Source organism: Lissotriton vulgaris, chromosome 2_1, assembly GCF_964263255.1.
Source record: "Lissotriton vulgaris chromosome 2_1, aLisVul1.2, whole genome shotgun sequence".
Taxonomy (NCBI): Eukaryota; Metazoa; Chordata; class Amphibia; order Caudata; family Salamandridae; genus Lissotriton; species Lissotriton vulgaris.
The window spans coordinates 386,245,899-386,266,453 of record NC_141687.1 but is presented as its reverse complement, the minus strand read 5'-3'; positions in this window follow the sequence as shown (position 1 = coordinate 386,266,453).

The window sequence follows — 20,555 nt, the reverse complement described above, 5'->3', positions numbered from 1 at the left end:
GTTAATGCCTGAGTGTGTTGGAAAGCACTATCATGATATTCTGTTTGCTCTGCATGCTCCCTTACCACCCTGATGGAAACTTGCTCAGGAGACAGTTTGACTTTCATTTCCTACTTAGACCCACAGCAAAAGAGATATATATTCAGCTCCTTTTTGTCATTTATTTATGATTATTGCAAAGTCATCCTGTGCCCTGGGCACCCCCCAACGTTTTGCTGACTGATGCTGGTGGTAATTGATTTTGACTTATCCTAGGCTCTGCCTAACCAGGCCAAGGGCCAATGCCTCAGCTGAAAGGAACATATTAGAATACAGTTAAAACACCTAACATACACTAGGGTACACTATGGTATGGTGGGGTACACCTGTAATTGGCTTGACCTACCCCATAAGCCCCTAGTATATAATAGGGCAGGGGATTGAAACTGCCTAGAAGCCCCCAGCACCCTGGGGCATGGCAGTTTAGAGGCCATAAGCCTTTTCTGCACGTGCATGTGTGCACTGCTGAAGCCTGAGGTCAGTTTAAAAGTAGCCCTGAATGCCAGGACTGCTTTAAAAAAGTAAATTGTGCCCAAACTCGACTTTGGTGATAGGGGCCCTTAAAAATGGAAAACCTACCATGTTTTGGCATATTAGGGACCCCCAGTGTCTCCCCTAGGTATCCAATGGGTGAGGGGTCAGTTATCTATAAAGTACACCCTTATAAAATGAGTTTTTATATACCTCGGTAAAGTGAAATTTCACACTTCACTTCCCACATTGTGGTAAAGTGCTGCTCAAATTCGACTTTGATACTAGGATCACGGTAAAAAGAGAAGTTGCAATATTTCTACAGATTTAGAACCCCTAAAGTCTCCCCTAGTTGCATAGGACATGGGGGTGCTGTAGAAATTAGAAAAATACTCATAAAATATGATTTTATAAGCCCTGGTGCTAGAAGACTGGCCCAATTCATTTTTTCCCATTGCAAATCCTGTGTTACATAGGTTAACATGGTAGGAAGTTATTGATTGATAATTATTGATAGGAGAGGACTTGGCTGACCATTCAAAGACTTCCCAGAATGGTAGTAGTAAATCCAACAACATCATATTGTACATTGTACATACAAGAAGTTATAAGACTTTCTTGTTTGTAAGTCCAAATTCAGCCTTCTAGTGGTCTGGCTTGATTGGTCAGAGTTAAGTGGATTAGACAGGCTTCTTTGAAGAGGTGATAAAGAGCCCCTGGGGTTACCAACACTGCTGGGAGGGCAGGGTGCTGGTCCATAGGAATGCCGGGCCTGGGAGTGGAGTCGTAAACCATGCTCTTCAAAGGCAGAGGGGAGACCTGGGTGTCAGTTACACTTTTACACTTTTGACCCAATGTCAGGGCTAGGCTTAAAGACTGTATGGGCAGATGGTAGGGGGGGAGTCTATGGAAATAAGCCATCCCAGGGAGTGTGTTTAGCCAGCACTTACCTCATTGCTGGAAAATCAGCCATTATGGATTTGAAATATTTAATGCTCTCTGGGACAAAATAATTCCACACTCTCCAGGATGTTAGGATTCTGACCGAAGGGACCTGCTGCTTGACCCAGAGAATTTTGAATAAGTATCTGAGAGGGGGAGAGCCCTCCAGATCTGCTGCTTGAAACTGAATGAGGCAAGAAGTGCCCTGCTGAGAAGATTTTGCCGTGCAAGGAACTCTAAGGCCTGACCTTTGAAGACTGCACCATTTGAAATTACAGCCTTGTGGATTATTTTGCTGGAAAAAACTAAAGAGTGGACTCCCTGAAAGCTACAGGTTAAAAGAAGCTCAACTGGAACATCACCAACTAAATCTACACATTGGAGACCCATCAGTGGATTTGTAAGTGTTTTGTACCAGTTGATTGTGGGAACTGAAGTCTTCAACTTTCAAGGACCATCTTGGAGCTTCCAGACCCTTGGAGTAAGTTTGAGTAAGTTTGAGACACTCTGGGACCCCTTGAAGAACTTCAGGAAGAAGTTCAAGAAGTTCAAGAAGTTTGGACCAACTTTGAAAAAAAGCTCCATAGAGGGACCGACTTAAATTGGCCAGCCTGCCTTCAACCGCGAGCCATCCGAGCTACCCAGGTTCGTCCCGCTAAAAGCTCCATAGCTCCAACTTCCAGAAATTGGCAGGGACTAGAGAAAATCTGAAGCAGGCAAATCCTCACCAGATCCGGCTTCATGAGGAGCACTGAGAGACCCAGCGAGAAAAAGCTCCAGAAAAGTTTCTAAGTCTGCTCGTAGAAAAGTCGACCGGGAGCAACCGCTAGAGCCAAGCCGCCTGCCTTCCATTGCGTGTGGGCCTGGATTCCTGGGTTGTCCCGCTGAAGCAAACTTGAAATATTTTCTTAGTCCGCTCCAGGGAAGTTTACCGGGACCTCATCACAAGTCATGCCGGCGAACCCACACCGAATCCGGACTGGCTTGTAGCTTCCAAGCGCCTCGAGAGAGAAAAAGCTCCAGAAAAGTTTCTAAGTTTGAAGGTAGAAACTGAGACCTGGACCTGCTGCGGGCTGTAGTCGCTCAGGGCTCCATTGCGCCCGGCCTGAAACTTTGACTTTGCCCTGGTCTATCGCGAGCAGGTATCACAATATGGTGCTATAATCTTCTAAGTGCTATATTTGATTAAATCTTTGAAAATTCATATCTCCGGTTCCTTACATTGGATTTTTGTCATTTTGTTGTCATTTTAAAGGTATAAATATGTCCTATTTTTATAAATTGGTGCTGGATTTTTATTATGTGTTGTGTCTTAATTATTTACTGAAATGGCGTTTTTTAGCTTTAATGAACACGAGGCGAATGCAATTTTGTAATGTAATAACAGCAATTGTCATGACTTTGATCACACCCTTTGATACTGTACTGTTGAAAAGGCATTGATCAGATAAGTCAACTTGGATCTGTATTACAGAAAGTACCCTGGGGCGCAACTGGCATGTGCATCTGCTTTGTGGGCCCTCGGGCACTTTGGTATTACAGAAGGTTGCCTCAGACACTTGTGCGGCCCCTTCTGTAATACTGATAGCGCTGGTGCACATGTAGCACCAGCGCTATCTCTAGAAGGCATGCCCTCATTTGCACGGGGGCATGGACCTAGGTATTTGAGGGAATCTCTTTGCATCTGCTCCTGCGCCATATTATGGACGCTGGCACAAATGCAAAGAAGCTGTTAGGAAGGACACTGAAAGTGTGCCAAAAAAGGTGGTGCACTATTTGTGCACCCCCTGAGGGCTGCTCTCTGGAGGTGGAAATGAGGTTCCCATGGATTCATCAGACATCCCCGAGCAGGAGGGTGTAGTCACTCACTTCACTGGCCTGCAAAGGAATGTCCAATCCCTCCTCAAAGTGTAGAAGGTTTGCCGCCTGCAAAGTGAAACACTGAGTGGCTTTCAAGCAGTCCCTCCGTATTTCACTTGAAGGCACTGCCCTAGGGCAACATGAGTTTGCGGTTGCCTGAGGGGCAGCGCAGTCACTCTAATTGGGTGCACAACCCTTGTTTGCGCAGGGCACACCTATTTAAAGGTGCGCCACGCGCAAACAGGAAAAGTGCACCCTATGTATAATAGGGTCTCATATTGAGTAATGAAGGTTAAAATTCCAATATTTCAGTAAGAATCACTCATTTAAGCTACATATCTTGAGACTTCAAGAAATTGGGGCTCACAAATAACAACAAAAGTCAAGAAAAGAATGAGAGGTTCAGTGATGTATCCATGTGCATAAATTTAGGCGTCTTCATCCTATATCCGGTAATGCACTAGATTAGAACTTTAACCTATGACAAACATGAGAGATATATATTTTTTAATTTGTTTTTATTGGCATTTCTCCAAATACAATAGAAAGTATGGTATACAGTATTATATAGTGACTGGTATAGTTTCAGGATTACATTTACAGTTTTAGAAAGTTCAGTGCAGTAGAACATACCAATTAAGATCAACTGTGTCCACCGAGTGCAGACCGTGCTAAAAACATAGGCTCCTTGTATCTAAACCCACCCTTTCCTCCCCATTGTGTGTGTGTCCATCCGTCAGTCTAGTCAGTGTAGCCCAAGAGCTACTTACGTCGTCCTTCATGTCTTCCTCGGGCAGACACACTCAGGCAGTCCCCTACCTGTATCAGGCACCAGGCCTGCACCCCACTTGGGCACATCGCCATACATGTGCCACGTTCGGTCTATTAAGTCTGGTGGGTCCCTCATGGGGGTCTGGTATCAGGAGGGCCAATTAGGGCCTGTGTCATAGCTGCCCAAGCGAACAGGTCTTCTGCAGCCTCTGGTCCTTCCGTACCTTTCTCATATGCTCTTCCTCTGCTCCCCCCACTCCAGTAAATCCTGCCACTAGTCCTGTATCAGAGAGGGCTGGGGACTCAGCCATTTAATGGCAATACGCCTCTTAGCTGATATTTTTTGTCAGGGAGTTGACCAAAGAGGCACTGTTTGATCTTGAGCGGGACAGCAACAACCCATAACCCCTTTTAGCTGGGCTAACATGTCTTCCCAGAATTTCGAAATAGCAGGGCAACGCCACACCACAGGAAAGAAATCAGCCATCAAACACACACAGAACATACACAGACAGTATCCCTTGCTGGAATTATATTAGGAAGCCATTTGGGGGAGAGGTAAGCAATATGTATTAAATTATACTGCACAAGCTCAAACCGTGCATTGATCAACAACTCACACATTACACTATGTATTTTAAGGCATTCCTTGTAGTGATAGGTTCATCGCTAAATTACTGCCAGGCATCCACGACCTTCAGCAGTGTCGCCCATTTAGCAGCCTGAAGTGCCCGATACATTTGCTTGATTAATTTCCGACTCCCTGCCATCTAGGGCATAGCGACCAATGTCTGTGTGAGTTCAGGGGCCTCGGAGAATGGAGGCCATATTCCCCTGGCTGTAACAGCGATTTGTGCTTACTGTAGAAACTGACCTGAACCCAACCCAAAGGGCTCTAATGTATTGTGCATGGTGATAAATTGGGCCGTGGATATAGTTCAGACATTGTGGCACACCCACCGTCCTGCCAGCGATCAATGGCCAAAAGGCCGATCTATCCAGATATCTACTCAAAAGCAGCAGGTTCCTGACTGGGACTAACTGGAGGTCAGAGACTAAATTCTCTGTTACTCAATTAGTAGATAGGTGCTCCAAGGACAACGGTTGGCTACCATGCAACCTCAACAAAAGACCCCATACGGGGAAAATGTAATGCCAAACAGTCCTGAGCACTGAATATAATCAATCATCAGTTTACAAAAGTGTCCATAGTTGAGATATTCTTTATTCTTTCGTTTTTCTTATTTCATATACATTCTGTAGTCCAGGTTATGTTTACATAAGGTACAAGCAGCAATGCGCAAACAGCCAACACCTGTCTCGTCATCTGGTGAATATGCCTGCCGACTTCCTCTGGGCTGCATTAATTAGCCGCGTTGCTTAATCCAAAAAGAAAAAAGAGCAATCACCATTCGCCCAAAGCATCCCATTTCTGTAATCATACAATAGTCTCCGCATCAGTATCTCAGTACAGAAGACTCATTTCTACCATTCTCGCGTACAAAAAAACATCAAGACTGTGAGTATCACACCATTACTGGCACACCAATACTTGATGGAGTACCCTCCGGGAACAAGCTACTAATGATCTAGGTGGGCCCATCCTTTCTGGGACACCTGATCACAATGAGATTCTGGTCCGCATATCTTCAAGTACTGCTATCCTAGTCAAGCAGCGCAGGTCTTCAGGCCTCCTTCGAGGCCCCCGACCCTCCGTCAGGTCCAAGGGAGTCCAACCAGTCCATGGCCTGTTGTGGTAACTTATAAAAGTGGACTCTCGCCTCAAATTGATTTCTGAGCTCGGTAGGGAACATCAGACTGCATCTAATGTTGCACTCTCTCATTTTTTTTAAAGTCATAAAGTTCTTGCAGAGGTCTTGCACCCTTCGGGTGTAGTCGGGAAAAAATACATATTTGCTTGTGCTCATATCTGGGGGGGGGGGTGCGCTATGTGTACGCACATGTTGCAATATCACATCTCTATGTCTGTAATTGAAGAACTGAGCTATTAGTGCCCTAGGCGGCACCCCAGGACCAGGTACCCCCAATGGTGCCCTGCGCGCCTATTCAGTCATGAAGAACTTGAAGAGCAGTCTGGGTCTGAGAGTATTCACAATCAATCCCTCCAAGAATAGTTCAACTGAGGGGCCCACGTCCCACCTTAGTAAACCTACCAGGCATATGTTATTCCTTCTGGAGAGCTCCTAAGAAACTTCCAGGCGCTCTTCCATTTGTGGTGCACTACATTTAAGGTCAGCCACAATGGAGTTTTGATCTCCTTTTTCAGTGTTATCTTGTCCTCCTTCATGTTTGAGACTTTATTCGCAGGAACCATGTATTACCATTAGTATTGCTGAAATGGCTGGAGTTGGACAGAGCAAATCCGTTCTGAGGCTCCTCTCGGGTTGCAACACCAGGGTCTCAGATCTGGTAACATTGCACAAGTCTATCTTTTAGGACTGTGCAGCCTTCGCTCCCTCCTCCTTGCCCATTGTGGGAGCAGTGCAGCCAGGAGTAGCAACCAGGATGTTGTGGATCGCGCTGCGTGCACAGTTTGCAGCCCCTTACATTGCGTTTAAACACTAACCTCCACTTTCGCACGTGCTATGTGGGTCCCTTGGGTATGCCTGCTGCTCCTTTTTGCGTGCTGCTTTTGGTGTGTGTCCTTGTTGTTTTGGATGCTAGGGGGCTTTTGGGAATGTGATGGAGAAGAGCTGTGTGTGCATCGCCAGCAGAGTGGTACATACACGCAGGGAGGCAAGAGTTGGGTGCGCGACCCTCTGGAACTCCCCTGTACCTTCTCCCGATAGTCCTCCTTCCATTCTCATACCTTTTGAAAAGGCATGTACTATGCAAGATCATGGAAACTAAGATCTTGTGAGAAGCCACTATGTTGAATAAACGGCTGATTTAAGCTGCGTATGGCCATTCCTCTGCCCTTGTCCTATGGATTCTCCTCGGAGAAGGATCTCTCACACAAGAGCTCCAGATTTCCTGCCTCATCGATTTTGCCTTGCCCCTCCTCCGACGGCCTGTAGTGCCAGAGGCACTCCCATGTATCGGGACCACGTGATGACCAATGACTTCAATTGTTTTAATTGACTTTAGGTGTTTTCTTGAATGTACAACATTATTTTTCCTGCATGTGCACTTTTCCTCGAAGATTTATTTCATGTCTCCTTGTAGCTGCAGATTGGGAGTGCTTTCGCAGAGTAGAACAGCCTTGCCAGGAACAGAACGTGTGGAATGTGCGTTTGAAAGCATGAGAGAGAGAGAGAGAGGTATGGAATGTACTTCTCTGTCTTGAAGTATAGTGTTATATGCAGTGGTGCTCAAATGTGCATTATGTTGTACATTAGGAGATAAAGTGTGTGATGGTATTGGCAGTGGTGCACAAATGTGCATTGTGTTGTACATTGGGAAGTATTATGAAGTTCTTACTATTGGCTTTGACATGTCCTCATCTTGAATTGTGACTCTGTCTAGCTTGAGCTTTGCACACTTAGGCAGGGCCCCAGATCACTCAAGTTGTTAAGGCTATCTACGTTTAAGGTTGTTTTCTGTACTTTTGGAGATTATTTTCTACTTTCTCAAGCTTTGTTAAGATAAGGGGCTGAAACATGTGAGAGCGCAAAAGGATACGTGAAAACTCTTTTGCGTTTGGAATGCTTGCATGGAGAACGGCCAACTCCAGTAAGTTTCCTTGGTGCAGAGGCGTTCCTCTCGGAACCTTCTAGTGCTTTGAGATTATAAAACTGGAGTTTGTTGACTTGGAAAGCGGGATTTAGACCTGAATGTAGGCGGACGCATCTACTTCAGTGTAGGAGTTCCTGGCTTGCTGAGTCTCTTGACCCCGGCTGTGAATCTCCCAGTGATGAGTGGGCTAAGGTGCAGTGTTTGCAGCCGGTGATGTGGACTTTTTGATTGTAATGGCATTGTGATGTGTGAGTGTGTCTGTGTGCAAATTCAAGTCTCCAGTAGTTGTAATCATCTGAGGTGTTTTGTTTTGATCATTGGCATTGTGATGTGTGAGTGTGTCTGTGCGCACATTCAAGTCTACAGTGGTTATAAACATCTTATGTATTTAGTGTATATATCTTTCTAATTTCTTGTAGTGGACGTCCAGTATTATTATCTGCTTGCATTTTTATCCATGCATTAAACAGTTGCATTTGTTTACTTATAAGTGTGTTATTATTGCTTGTACATATATTTATATCAAAATAAATCCGTCCCTTTTAATCTGTCATTGCACCATGTGAGTACTCTATTTAAATTCAACACTTAACAGACATAGAAAAAATACTTCTCTCTTGGACCAATAAAAACAAATGTAAAACACATTGAGAGAAGGCAAACATAAAAAATGTATACAAAACAAATCAGTGGCTTCTCTGAATTATTTGATTGCAACTCATAAATGAGTAGTTTTGTATTGCGCCCGATCAGTGCTTCAGCCTGGAGCGATTTATTTTGATATTGGAGCGCGTACTGTATACTGTGCACTACTAACGGTTTGGAAGCACGCCAGAATCACTGCAACCTTTTTCGTTCTATAATATATATATATATATATATATGTATATATGTATATATATATATATATATCTAAGACGAGCAAGCTTAAAATAAAGCTGTTGGTTTAAAATCTATTTGTGCCTGAGGGAGTGCCTCCTCGTTACCGGTGTCGAGCCGGACCTGTTTGCACAATTTACGACTGGTTCTGTCGTCTTGAGGAGTTTTGCACCACGCTACAACTGAGAGCACCGGTGTTCGACCCCAGAACCACAAAACGGAAACTATATATATATCTCTACTAGCAGCCTGCCCCAGCGTTGCCCGGGGCAGAAGGGGGCTGAGGGCAGCATTTCAGGCTTGCGTGCACCTTACCTCAGCGCTTGCTCCCAGTCGCACAAACCCAGGCCCCCGCTCCAGTCCGTCTCACTTCACCGCCCCCCACTACTCTCACTTAAATGTCTGCACCAAATGTGAAAGCCGTTTTCAAACCTATAATTTATTTTGCTATCCCGCTCCAATCCGCCTCACTTCACCGCCCCTCACTACACCAAGCCAGTCTACACGCCCTGCTGCAGTCCGCTATCCTGCTCCATTCCGCCTCACTTACCGCTCCTCCCCGCGTACTTCACCGCTCCTCCCCGCGTTTCACATACCTCATGGTGCTGCAGTCTTGCTACATTCTCCGCTCCTCCATGCGCTGTTGTCCTCCATTCCGCTCCAGTCCGCCTTACTTCACTGCTCTTTCCCGCGGTTCACGTACCTCATTCCCTCCAGTCTGGTTAAGTTTTCCACTCCTCCCCGCGCTGTTGTCCGCTCCTCCTCGCGTTCCTGTCCTCCGATGATGTCAGCACGCACGTTGTTAGCACACACGGACGGCGCTACTTCTAAGGGACTACTTTTTTTATTGTTTATTTTTTAAATAACGTGTGTTTTTATTTTTTTATAGCCTATGTCCATCTACTGGACCCCCCCTTTCCAACGCTGTATTGGGTGTTGCGATTGGTGGTGTACTTTTCGAGTTTACCTGGCTCAAAGGACACAGTTCTCTCTTTATAATAGTAGTATGGATATACATGTGAATATTGTTTTCATTTGGCATCTGGGAAAGCCTTTCTGTTAGAGAGTGTTGCACAAATAAAACCCCATGCTTTATCCTGAGAACAGTCTTTTGATGTTCCTCATTTTATGAGTGAAATCTCTTTCCTATTGTTTCTATTGCTTTGCCTTGAGTGTGCCTCTATGTGGGGGTGCAGCATGTTCTATTTTTTGGGAGGGTGAAGTAATACATTATAGCGTCACTTTGCAGGATATGAATTTAAAAAGGGGAAAAATGTTTTCTAAGATGTCTATGTTTTCAGATTTAGTTCCCAGATGCCAACTGAGTTATTGGGGTGGGAAGTTGCCTCAAATGCATGTTTAACAGATGAAGGGCAAGCACAGACACTTAAATATTTGCAAAATGTTTCTTTTGAAGAGGGAAACAACTTGGTATTTCAGAGAGAAAAAGCGGTATTCTTTTAAATGCCTTCTGCAGCATGTATGAAAAATGTGCACAGTCAGAAAGAGAACGTAATGAAATACAAAGAAAGTTAAAAAGAATTCTGATCTGTTAATGTATGAAAATAGATCATTGAAAAAATATTTGCAGATGTACCAGGCAGGGCAAGATCGAGAAGCTGTGTGAATGACGCAGATTATATTACCAGACTGTTTAGATAGCCAGAGTGAATCGCTGACAAAGAATGTGGCTGAAGGAGAGCTGTAGGTTAATTGCCAATGCTCACAGGATGTTTTAATAAATGTTTTGGGGGTCTGTCCTTCGCCAGAAATTAATGGTGTTGTGGACAGACTTCAGCAGAATCCAGAGGAGGATTTGATACCATGGCTTGTAAATGTGTTTGAATTAGAAGCCTCTAAAGTAATCTTGAATGGAAAAAACGTAGCTCAGTTTTTGCACTTAGCCTTGACTGTAACATGCAGGAATATTTCAGAAATTACAGAGAAGATAAACAAATCAGCCTTTTAGAACTAGCAATTGTTGGTTGCTGTTAAAAGTCAGACTAGTCAGTGAGTGACAAATCTTGAAGAGGTACCATCCTGAAAAACTGCTGCAGCCTTTCTTACTGAGCAAGGGGAAGGAGAGTTTGACTCCCTATCAAGAACCCAGAGGCCAAAGTGTGGGTAATCATCTGATGTATTTAGTTTATATATCTTTCTGATTTCTTGCAGTGGACGTCCAGTATTATCTGCTTGTATTTTAATCCATGTATTTTATTTAATACTTTTAACAGTTGCGTTTTCTTACTTGTAAGTGTGTAAGTATTGCTTGCACACAACTATATATAAATATATATATATATATATATATATATATTTTTTTTTATATATATATATATATATACATATATATATATATATATTTTTTGCCACAACTTCTCCCAGCAGGGAAAACAACGGGTCGCACAACCAACCTGGATTCAAACAGTAATCCTTTTTATTTTTTTTCCATTCAAAGGGCAACAGGCGCAGAGATCTACGCGTTTCGGTGTCACTCCACCTTGCTCACGATCACTGGGTATTCCACACCCACAAACATTTAAACACATTTTTTTCAAACACAAAAGTATTTCCTGTCACCTGGTGTGCTAAGGATTCTGGTCCTTGTAGTTTTAACCAAAAGTTTGACTCAAAGTGAAATTAATTAAGAATGCACCCCCTTCAAAAAATAGATTTAAATGTTACTCAATTTGATGCATTAATTCATGCGTCTTACATTAGGCTATATATTGCAAACTTTATACTGCCTTCCAATAGGCTGACTCGTACTAATGATATTTCAGGGTCAATGTACATATGGTTCTGATTCAATTGTCTGGTTATAGGTGCACATAAAGGTCTTCCGATTGGTTCAACCCATTAGGATGTAGGGTCCTCAGGTTAATTATGAATTTTGATTCCGCTTGTCTCCGTTTTTTTGCACGATCACCTCCCCGCTCACCTTTTGCTATGGTTTGAATGCCATAAAATCTCAGTTTTTGCCAATCACCCTGGTGTAAGAGTTCCATATGCTTGGCTATGGCATTTGAGCGGTCCTTATGAATTGTGGCCCTCATGTGTTGTAGAATGCGATTCTTCAGTTCCACAGTCGTGCTGCCCACATATTGCATGGAACAAGGGCACTCCACTACATATACAGTGAACGGTGTCTTGCACGTTATACATTGTCTTATTTGCCATTTCTTTTTGTTAGCCAAAGTGATTTCCTTTGTTTGTTTGGCTATCTGGCACATTTTGCATCCATGGCATTTCATGAATCCTTTGTTTTTCAGCCAATCATCCTGTCTTTTTCTCTGGAAGTGGCTGTGTATTAGATGATCTTTTAAGTTTTTGGCACGTCTGTAAGTTATCGTTGGGTGTGTTCCCATGAGCTCCTTGACAGTATTATCCAACTGTAATAGCTTCCAATTCTTACGGAGAATTTTGCCTATCTTTTCACTCTCTTGTGAGTAGTCTGTGATTAGGCGGATTTTCTGCGTCTCTGGATCATCCTCTTTGTTTTTTCTCTTCAAACATTCCTCTCTTGTTTTTGTATTGCTTTTTATGAGACTGTTTCTCACTGTTTGTAGTGGGTATTTCCTTTTGATGAATCTTTCCATTGTCTTTTTGCTGTTTTTCTTCCACTCTTCTTCTTCACTGCATATCCTACGGATTCTCAAAAATTCACCGTACGGAATGCTGTTAAGTAATGTTTTTTGGTGGAAGCTGGTAGCTTCTAGTGTGGCATTCGTCGATGTTAATTTGCGGTGGAGGGTCGTATGTATTTGTTGATTTTTGACATAGATCTCTGTGTCCAGGAATATGATTCTCTCTTTGCTCATATTGTAGGTGAATTTCAGATTTTTCACACTATTATTCATTATCTGAAAGTATTCCTGGAACTCTGATTCTGTTCCATCCCAGATAATCAATAAATCATCGATGAATCTTTTCCAACTCACCACTTTGTTCACAAATGATTCGTTTGTTGAATTCCACGCAATTTCCTGCTCCCACCATCCCATGGTGAGACACGCATAAGATGGACTAAAGGAAAAACCCATAGCCGTCCCACTTCGTTGTTTGAAGATTTCTCCACCGAAGGTGAAAATGTTTTGTTCTAGACAAATTATCAGCATTTCTTGTAGCAATTTGTTATGATTATTGAATTCCAAAGTTCTTTCCTTTAAGAAGAAGTTACATGCTTTCACACCCAATTCGTTATCAATATTGGTGTACAAACCAATTACATCCATCGATATCAGCCAGTAGGATTCCTGCCATGGTGTGTCTACAAGACTGCGTAGTAAGTCACTGGTGTCCTGTATGTAGGAGTTCAATTTTGATACAAAAGGCTTTAGGAAGTGATCAACATATTCCGCCATCGGCTCCAGTAATGACCCCTTGGCGGAGATTATTGGTCTTCCTGGTGGATTTTTTTGATCCTTATGGATCTTAGGCCAAAAATAAATAGTTGCCAGTATCGGGTGAGTCACAGTCAGAAATTTGTGTTCCATGTCGTCTATCAATCCTTTCTCTTTCCAACAATTCAATTTTTCATCAATTGTCTTTTTTAGTTCCATGGTTGGATTGAATTTCAGTTTTTCGTAGTGCCTTTGATCCCTCAATTGACGATTTGCTTCCTTTTCATATGCACTGCGATCTTGGATTATAACATTTCCGCCTTTGTCGGCCACTTTTCTTTCTATTTTATCGTCTTCAGATAGATTCTTTAGTGCCAGTCGTTCTTCTTTGGTTAAATTGTCTGGGCCATAATTTAATTTCAATTTATATAAGTCCTGTATAACTGCTTCTTGAAACAGGTCCACCTTGTTTCCGGGACTTAGTTGTGGGTAAAACTTTGACTTCGGTTTTTTTCCACTCAGTCCAGCACCACATTGAGTTATGGCCTGTGACATTGTCACCTCTTGCATCGGGTCTTGCGTTAAATTCATTAAAGTTAAGAATCCATCTGCATCAGTTAGTTGTAAATTTTCCTCATTTGATGTTGATGGGGTGGTGTCTCTTTCTTTCAATGTTTTGTCTCTGAATGCTTTGGCTAGTTTTATTTTTCTTATATATAGATATAAGTCAATTCTCACCTGCGCCAGGTTCATATGGCTTTTGGGGCAAAAATGTATCCCCCTCTTCAATAAGGATATTTCAGTAGTTGTGAGTGCTCTCTCTGATAAGTTTATTACTTGTAATTCATCCATTACTTCCGCCTCTGCCTCATCGTTCGCGTCTCCACTCCTGTCCTCTCTGTTCCGCCACTTGCTCCTTTTTCCTCTTCTGTGGCATTTTTTCCAGGCCATTGTCTTCCACTTCCCCTTCCTCGCCGTGACTGGAATTGCGGTGCAGGGCGGTTCCGTTCCCAATATCGTTGTTGTAATATGAGGCGCATGTCCCCTAAAAAAGGCATCCTTTTGGCATTCTCATTTTCTTCTCTAGACGCTTGTTCATTGGATACAGTGGAGGATGCTAAACTGGACATACTTGACCAAGCCATTTGTTCCTTTAAACCATCAAATTTCCTTGCAAATGAGAAAATGCGACCATCCGCATAATCATTCGTATCTCTAATGAATTTAGAGTGTTTCCTATCCATTACTGTTTCCTCATGTTTCTCTATTTCCGTTTCAAGGTCTTCCTTAAATTTGGTCATTTCAGATGTTAGTTTAAGAGTGGCGAGTTCCTTTTCCACTTCCTGCAATTCTTCCTTTAGCTTCTCCAAAGCAATATTTATGTGTTTTATTAGAATTACAATCAATCCCAGCGATGATTCAAGAATATGCTCGCCCCACTCTTCTAACAGCTCATTGGATGCATCGTTATTATTAGGCATCAACAAGATTCTCAAACCCCTGGGCACCATTTTTGCTTCAAAGTATTTCTGCAATGTTATAATTTCCCAAGATTTGTTTATTTCTTTACGACTTAGTTTTTCCCAGTTTTTCAATTTGCTTCTCACATCCGATTTTCCTAAGGTGGTCGCTGCACCCGTTTTTTCTCTTGGGTTGCTTTTATCAAACAATTCGGTTACTTTAGTTGCTCTTTTCGCTTCTCGCTTTTCCATTGTGGCGCCTGTTTAGTCGTTTCCCTTTAACGTTTGTAAAACTTTCACTTTTTGGATTTGCTGTTATGCCCCAGTGGTTGGTCGGTACTCTCACAGTGACCAATAGTAGTGCTTTGATTCCGCTATGTCAACAGTGGACTGATTGCGGTTTTTCAACTCGGTCACCCGATTTCCCAATATCAAGCCAATGCCGGTCTGCTTCATACAGACAGCTCAGACAGTTTTTACACGCATCCGTTCCATACACGCGCTTACCGTTTCTTCTTAGCGCGTGTTCATTCCTGCGTTCTGTCCTTTGCAAATATTTCACGTTGTTGAAGTCCTTTAAATCAAAGTTCCTCGTGTTACCATCGGCATCGGCGGTCACTGCCTCCCTCAATATGTAACCTCCACAGTGGTTCCTTCACGGGAGTTTGCGCAGCGCTCACGTATGTGCGGTATCCTGCGACAGAACCAAGCCGCTATTAATTGCCACAACTTCTCCCAACAGTGGTTCCTTCACGACCATCCGCATAATCATTCGTATCTCTAATGAATTTAGAGTGTTTCCTATCCATTACTGTTTCCTCATGTTTCTCTATTTCCGTTTCAAGGTCTTCCTTAAATTTGGTCATTTCAGATGTTAGTTTAAGAGTGGCGAGTTCCTTTTCCACTTCCTGCAATTCTTCCTTTAGCTTCTCCAAAGCAATATTTATGTGTTTTATTAGAATTACAATCAATCCCAGCGATGATTCAAGAATATGCTCGCCCCACTCTTTATGTGCACCTATAACCAGACAATTGAATCAGAACCATATGTACATTGACCCTGAAATATCATTAGTACGAGTCAGCCTATTGGAAGGCAGTATAAAGTTTGCAATATATAGCCTAATGTAAGACGCATGAATTAATGCATCAAATTGAGTAACATTTAAATCTATTTTTTGAAGGGGGTGCATTCTTAATTAATTTCACTTTGAGTCAAACTTTTGGTTAAAACTACAAGGACCAGAATCCTTAGCACACCAGGTGACAGGAAATACTTTTGTGTTTGAAAAAAATGTGTTTAAATGTTTGTGGGTGTGGAATACCCAGTGATCGTGAGCAAGGTGGAGTGACACCGAAACGCGTAGATCTCTGCGCCTGTTGCCCTTTGAATGGAAAAAAAATAAAAAGGATTACTGTTTGAATCCAGGTTGGTTGTGCGACCCGTTGTTTTCCCTGCTGGGAGAAGTTGTGGCAATTAATAGCGGCTTGGTTCTGCCGCAGGATACCGCACATACGTGAGCGCTGCACAAACTCCCGTGAAGGAACCGCTGTGGAGGTTATATATATATATATATATATATATATATATATATGTATATATATATATATATATATATATATATATATATATATATATATATATATATATATATTAAAAAAACGGAAACCCGAGTCGCTTGCAGTGGCAGGGTCCCAAATCCTTCCAATGAAAGCGTCGTCCCAAACACTCCAAAAGGACAACACACCTTGGCCACAAAGTTTCTCCAGCGTGATTTATTTCAGCAAAATCACCCCACCCGTTTCGGAGCTTCCGCTCCTTGCTCACGAGTCAAATGTATATAATATTTATATATATATATATATACTTATATCTATATCTACATATATATATAGATATATATATATATATATATATATATATATATATATATATATATATATATATATATATATATACATTTGAATATTGTTTTTATTTGACATCTGGGAAAGCCTTTCTGTTAGAGAGTGTTGCACTAAGAAATCTTCATGCTTTATTCTGAAAACAGTCTTTGATGTGCCTAATTTTATGAGAGTGAAATCTCTTTCCTGGTGTTTTTATTGCTTTGCCTTGTGTGTGTCTCCATGTGGGGGTGCAGTATTTTCTATTATTTGGGATGGCAATGCAATACACAGCCCGACAGAGTCCTGCAGCAGACAGAGACTGCCTTCATGTACCTCACCTAATTGTATTTTCTGGATTGCATTCCCTATTTTTCTTTTCTCTGTTTATGGGTGACATCGTTTTTAGGTCTAGCCTATGCAGCCCATGCGCTGTCTTAGAGACATATGGTATTCAGGTCTATGGTCTTTTAACATGCCCAGCCCTCATAGGAGCACTGGCTCTATGCACTTACCGCAGTATTCACAGGAGCCCAATGCACTTCCTAACCAAGGCTGCACTTGATGTTACTCTTTGCCCCGCACCTGGACATTTCAAACTGATTGTCAGTTCACTCCATGTTGCAACAAATGTCCTGAATACCACTGTACACAGTTATTCTAGTTCTGGGAATTCATCTCACCATCATGTTTTGCCAGTGCACCTTCATCTAAACTATTCCCAGAAATAGTGCAAGCTTCCCCCACATAAGCCACTACAGCTCAGCAGCAGTGCAAGCGTCCCACTCATAAAACCGGTGCAGGGCAGCACTACAGCTCCCGCACATAACGCCGCTCCTGCACAGCAGCAGTGCAAGCTTTCTTCACACAAAGGACAAGTGCAGCATAGTCAGCTCTGGTACAAGTTTCAATAGCAGTGCAGAAAATATGTTTCAAAAGGGTGGAAAATCATGCTTAACACCACACAATACTGTACCATACAACATAATTACACCCCACTCATTACCACATAAACTCCATGTAAATCTACTCCATGCCACATAGCAACACTCCACATAAATACACTCCACATCGTGCAACGTAATTCCGCTTAACAAAATTTCACTCAATAGCACACAATTCAACGCAACACATTTCAAAAAGTCCAAATAATGCCACATAATTCAACACCACGCCACATAATTCCTCTCAATACATGCCACTGAACGAAGCACAATACCACTACACATAAGACCAATCCACTTACTACCACATATTTACTATCCACATAATTCCATTGCACACAAACGCACTGATCCAGCATTTCCCATATTGTTTAGCCCCTTCATGCATCTATAACCTTCTCTCCCCTTTATTCCTTCTTTCTGACACACTATTTTCCCTACTCTATCTTGAGTTCATTCCCCACTTCATACACAAAGTACCTACCACTCTCAATCTTACTTTCTATTTATTTTATACAGCTCTCACCCCTACCTACTCCATATAATACTTATTTTCAATACACATATACACTACACACCACACAATTCCATCCCACAATTCCAATTTAAGCCATACAATTCCACTACAAACAACATACATCCTCTCCGCTACAAATAAAAACCATAAATAAAAAACAATATCATTTACAATGCCAATAGCTCTAAATGTCATGCATGCTTGACCAATTGCATTGCAAATGCTTGTTTACCTTTGCTTCCAGTCAGTGCACTGTGCCAATATTCATGAACGGTTATCCCCACTGCAAGACCACCATATCCCCAACCATAAAGCCATGAATCTTTGTTCTTGTTGAGAATATTGTGCTTGTTTGCTTCTATTTATCCCCATTGCTGGAGAACCTTAGTGAAGGTTCTGAGACATTGTTCGTTTGTGAGACATTTGTGCATGCCACTGCTCCTACATGCTAAATAGGCGCATGTGGTGTAATCCAAGATACATTCCTATGCTGACAATAGGAGTGTGGAATTCTTGACCCCACATTCATAATGCATTTGTGGGTATTGTTATGTTGAAGGAAGTGGTTTAGCCTATGTCCACTTCCTTTTCAGGGGTGTTCCATGTGGAACCCCTCCTGAGTGAGTCCCGGCAGTGATGTACTGTGACGTAGGGGTAGAGGGTTTAAATAAAGCTACTCTGAGGCGTTACATCATTGTGAAAACTAATCCCAGTGTGTGGTGTTTGCATTACGTTGTTGCAGCATTGTGATTGTAGGCCCATTAATCTGAGGCAAACTGTACCATACAACAAGTGTGATTATTTAGTTTGAAAAAAAGTGCCATTGTGGGTGTTGTGGTATATCTATGCAATAACTTACCTCCTATCTGTGTTTCCTTGTAAAGGGTGTGTGTCGTCTTCGGAGGTCTGTGCCTATGTACTAAACATAGCGACAGAACCTGAGGGGAACCTAGTCATCCGTCTTACCGAGCGGCAGAGCAGTCTACTCATACCTTTTCTTCTCCCTTTATTAACCCTTTCCACCTAAGGGCTGGTTAACCACAGTCTATTTAGTTACGGTTTTGTGGAGTGGCCTCCAGGTGAGGGGATCCACTATCTTTGTTCTTGCAGTACCTGTTCTCAGGTGAGTAAGGCTCTAAAACAGGCACCTGAATGTCCCCCGCAGCACAGTGTAGGTTTCCATCCCCTGGGGCCTCGACCAACTGTCAGGCATGGCCTGAAAGGCTCCTTACCTCAATAGTCAGGCGGTTTCTGGGCAAGCAGCAATCATGTTGAATAACAGATTTCTTTCTGGTACTTAAATCTACATCTATGGGACAGGGTGTCCTGTCTGGCTGACAGACAGTATCAGTGGAAAACCCTTGTGGGGGCTGCTCACAAAGGTAAATACACACATGTGTATATCTACACGTCTACTTTACTCTTACACTTTTGAGTAATTTTACTATTACTATTTTTGGCTAGTCACCATTTACAATTCTTGCTCAAAAGCGTAGGCTTACATATCCCCACCCGGCGGATGGAGTCAGTAAAAACGTCATATTCAATCGTAAAGGTTCTATTTTATGACTATACTTCATGTTCCACACTCTTGGCAGAGACCTCAGCAATCGGGGCAGAGATCTCCCGTTGGTAAAGTATATGGAAAATTATAAAAGTTTATTAAACTTTAATAAAGGTAGTACACATATTTTTATGTTAAATGTGAGTGTCAATTAATCCTATATATTTATTTTACACATAGTACAAATTATTTAGATGCTACTGCAATACTACATGTGGAATTAACTATGTAACTAATTTAAGTGTATTAAAATTAATTAAACTTATTTTTTAAGGGTTCATGAAAAAATACTTAAAGTAACATCTTGATATGTATTTTTTATGTATTAAAAGTTACAAACAATATTCTATTTAAATTAAATTATCTTTTTTATTTCAATTTGTATGTATCTTTTAAATGAAAAAGGTAATTCAAATATTTTATAATAAAATAACATTTATTTATAATTTATATGTCTTTGTTTTATATATATATATATATATACCTAAAACGTTTCAATTAATGTATTCATTGTAACATTGTTTCTTATGAGGTTTTATTTTAAGTCCCTACCTCCATTATTTATTTTCTATGGGGAGGTGTTGCAGTACCTGTGAATGGCCATAGGTGGTATTGGACACACTCCAGGTCTGTGCTGCAGTACATTTACTGCTGTTTTGGGTCCGTTTTTGCTGTATTAACTATACAAGTGCAGTTTGTGAATGACAATGGGGTTAGTCTTTTGTTGGTGGGTGTGTGTTCCTCCCTAAATCTCTCCTTACCCTTCCCTTAACCCTTAACATTTAGGGTCTGATTACGAGTTTGGCGGTCTTCCTGCGGGCTGCAGCGCCAGATCCGTCAGGAAGACCATGCAAACCTTATATCTGGATTACGAGTTAATCCTGGGCGGCCGGTTCTTTTTCAGTCCCATGGCGGTGCCTTTCTAAGGCTCATATGTCGTGCTGTCCATGCTGGACACAAACAGGGGGTGCATACATACAGGGGTGGCACAACATGTGTTTCCCTGCATGCACCATGGATCCCTGGCGGTTGCAACGGTCCTGTGGCAGTCTGACCGCCAAACTCGGAATACAGCATTCGGACTGCCGGTGCAGTGGTGGCTGCACCGCCAACACGGGTTCGGCAGTCCAATGGACTGCCGAACTTGAAATGAGACCCTTAGTCTTAAGTAGTCCCCTTTTTCCA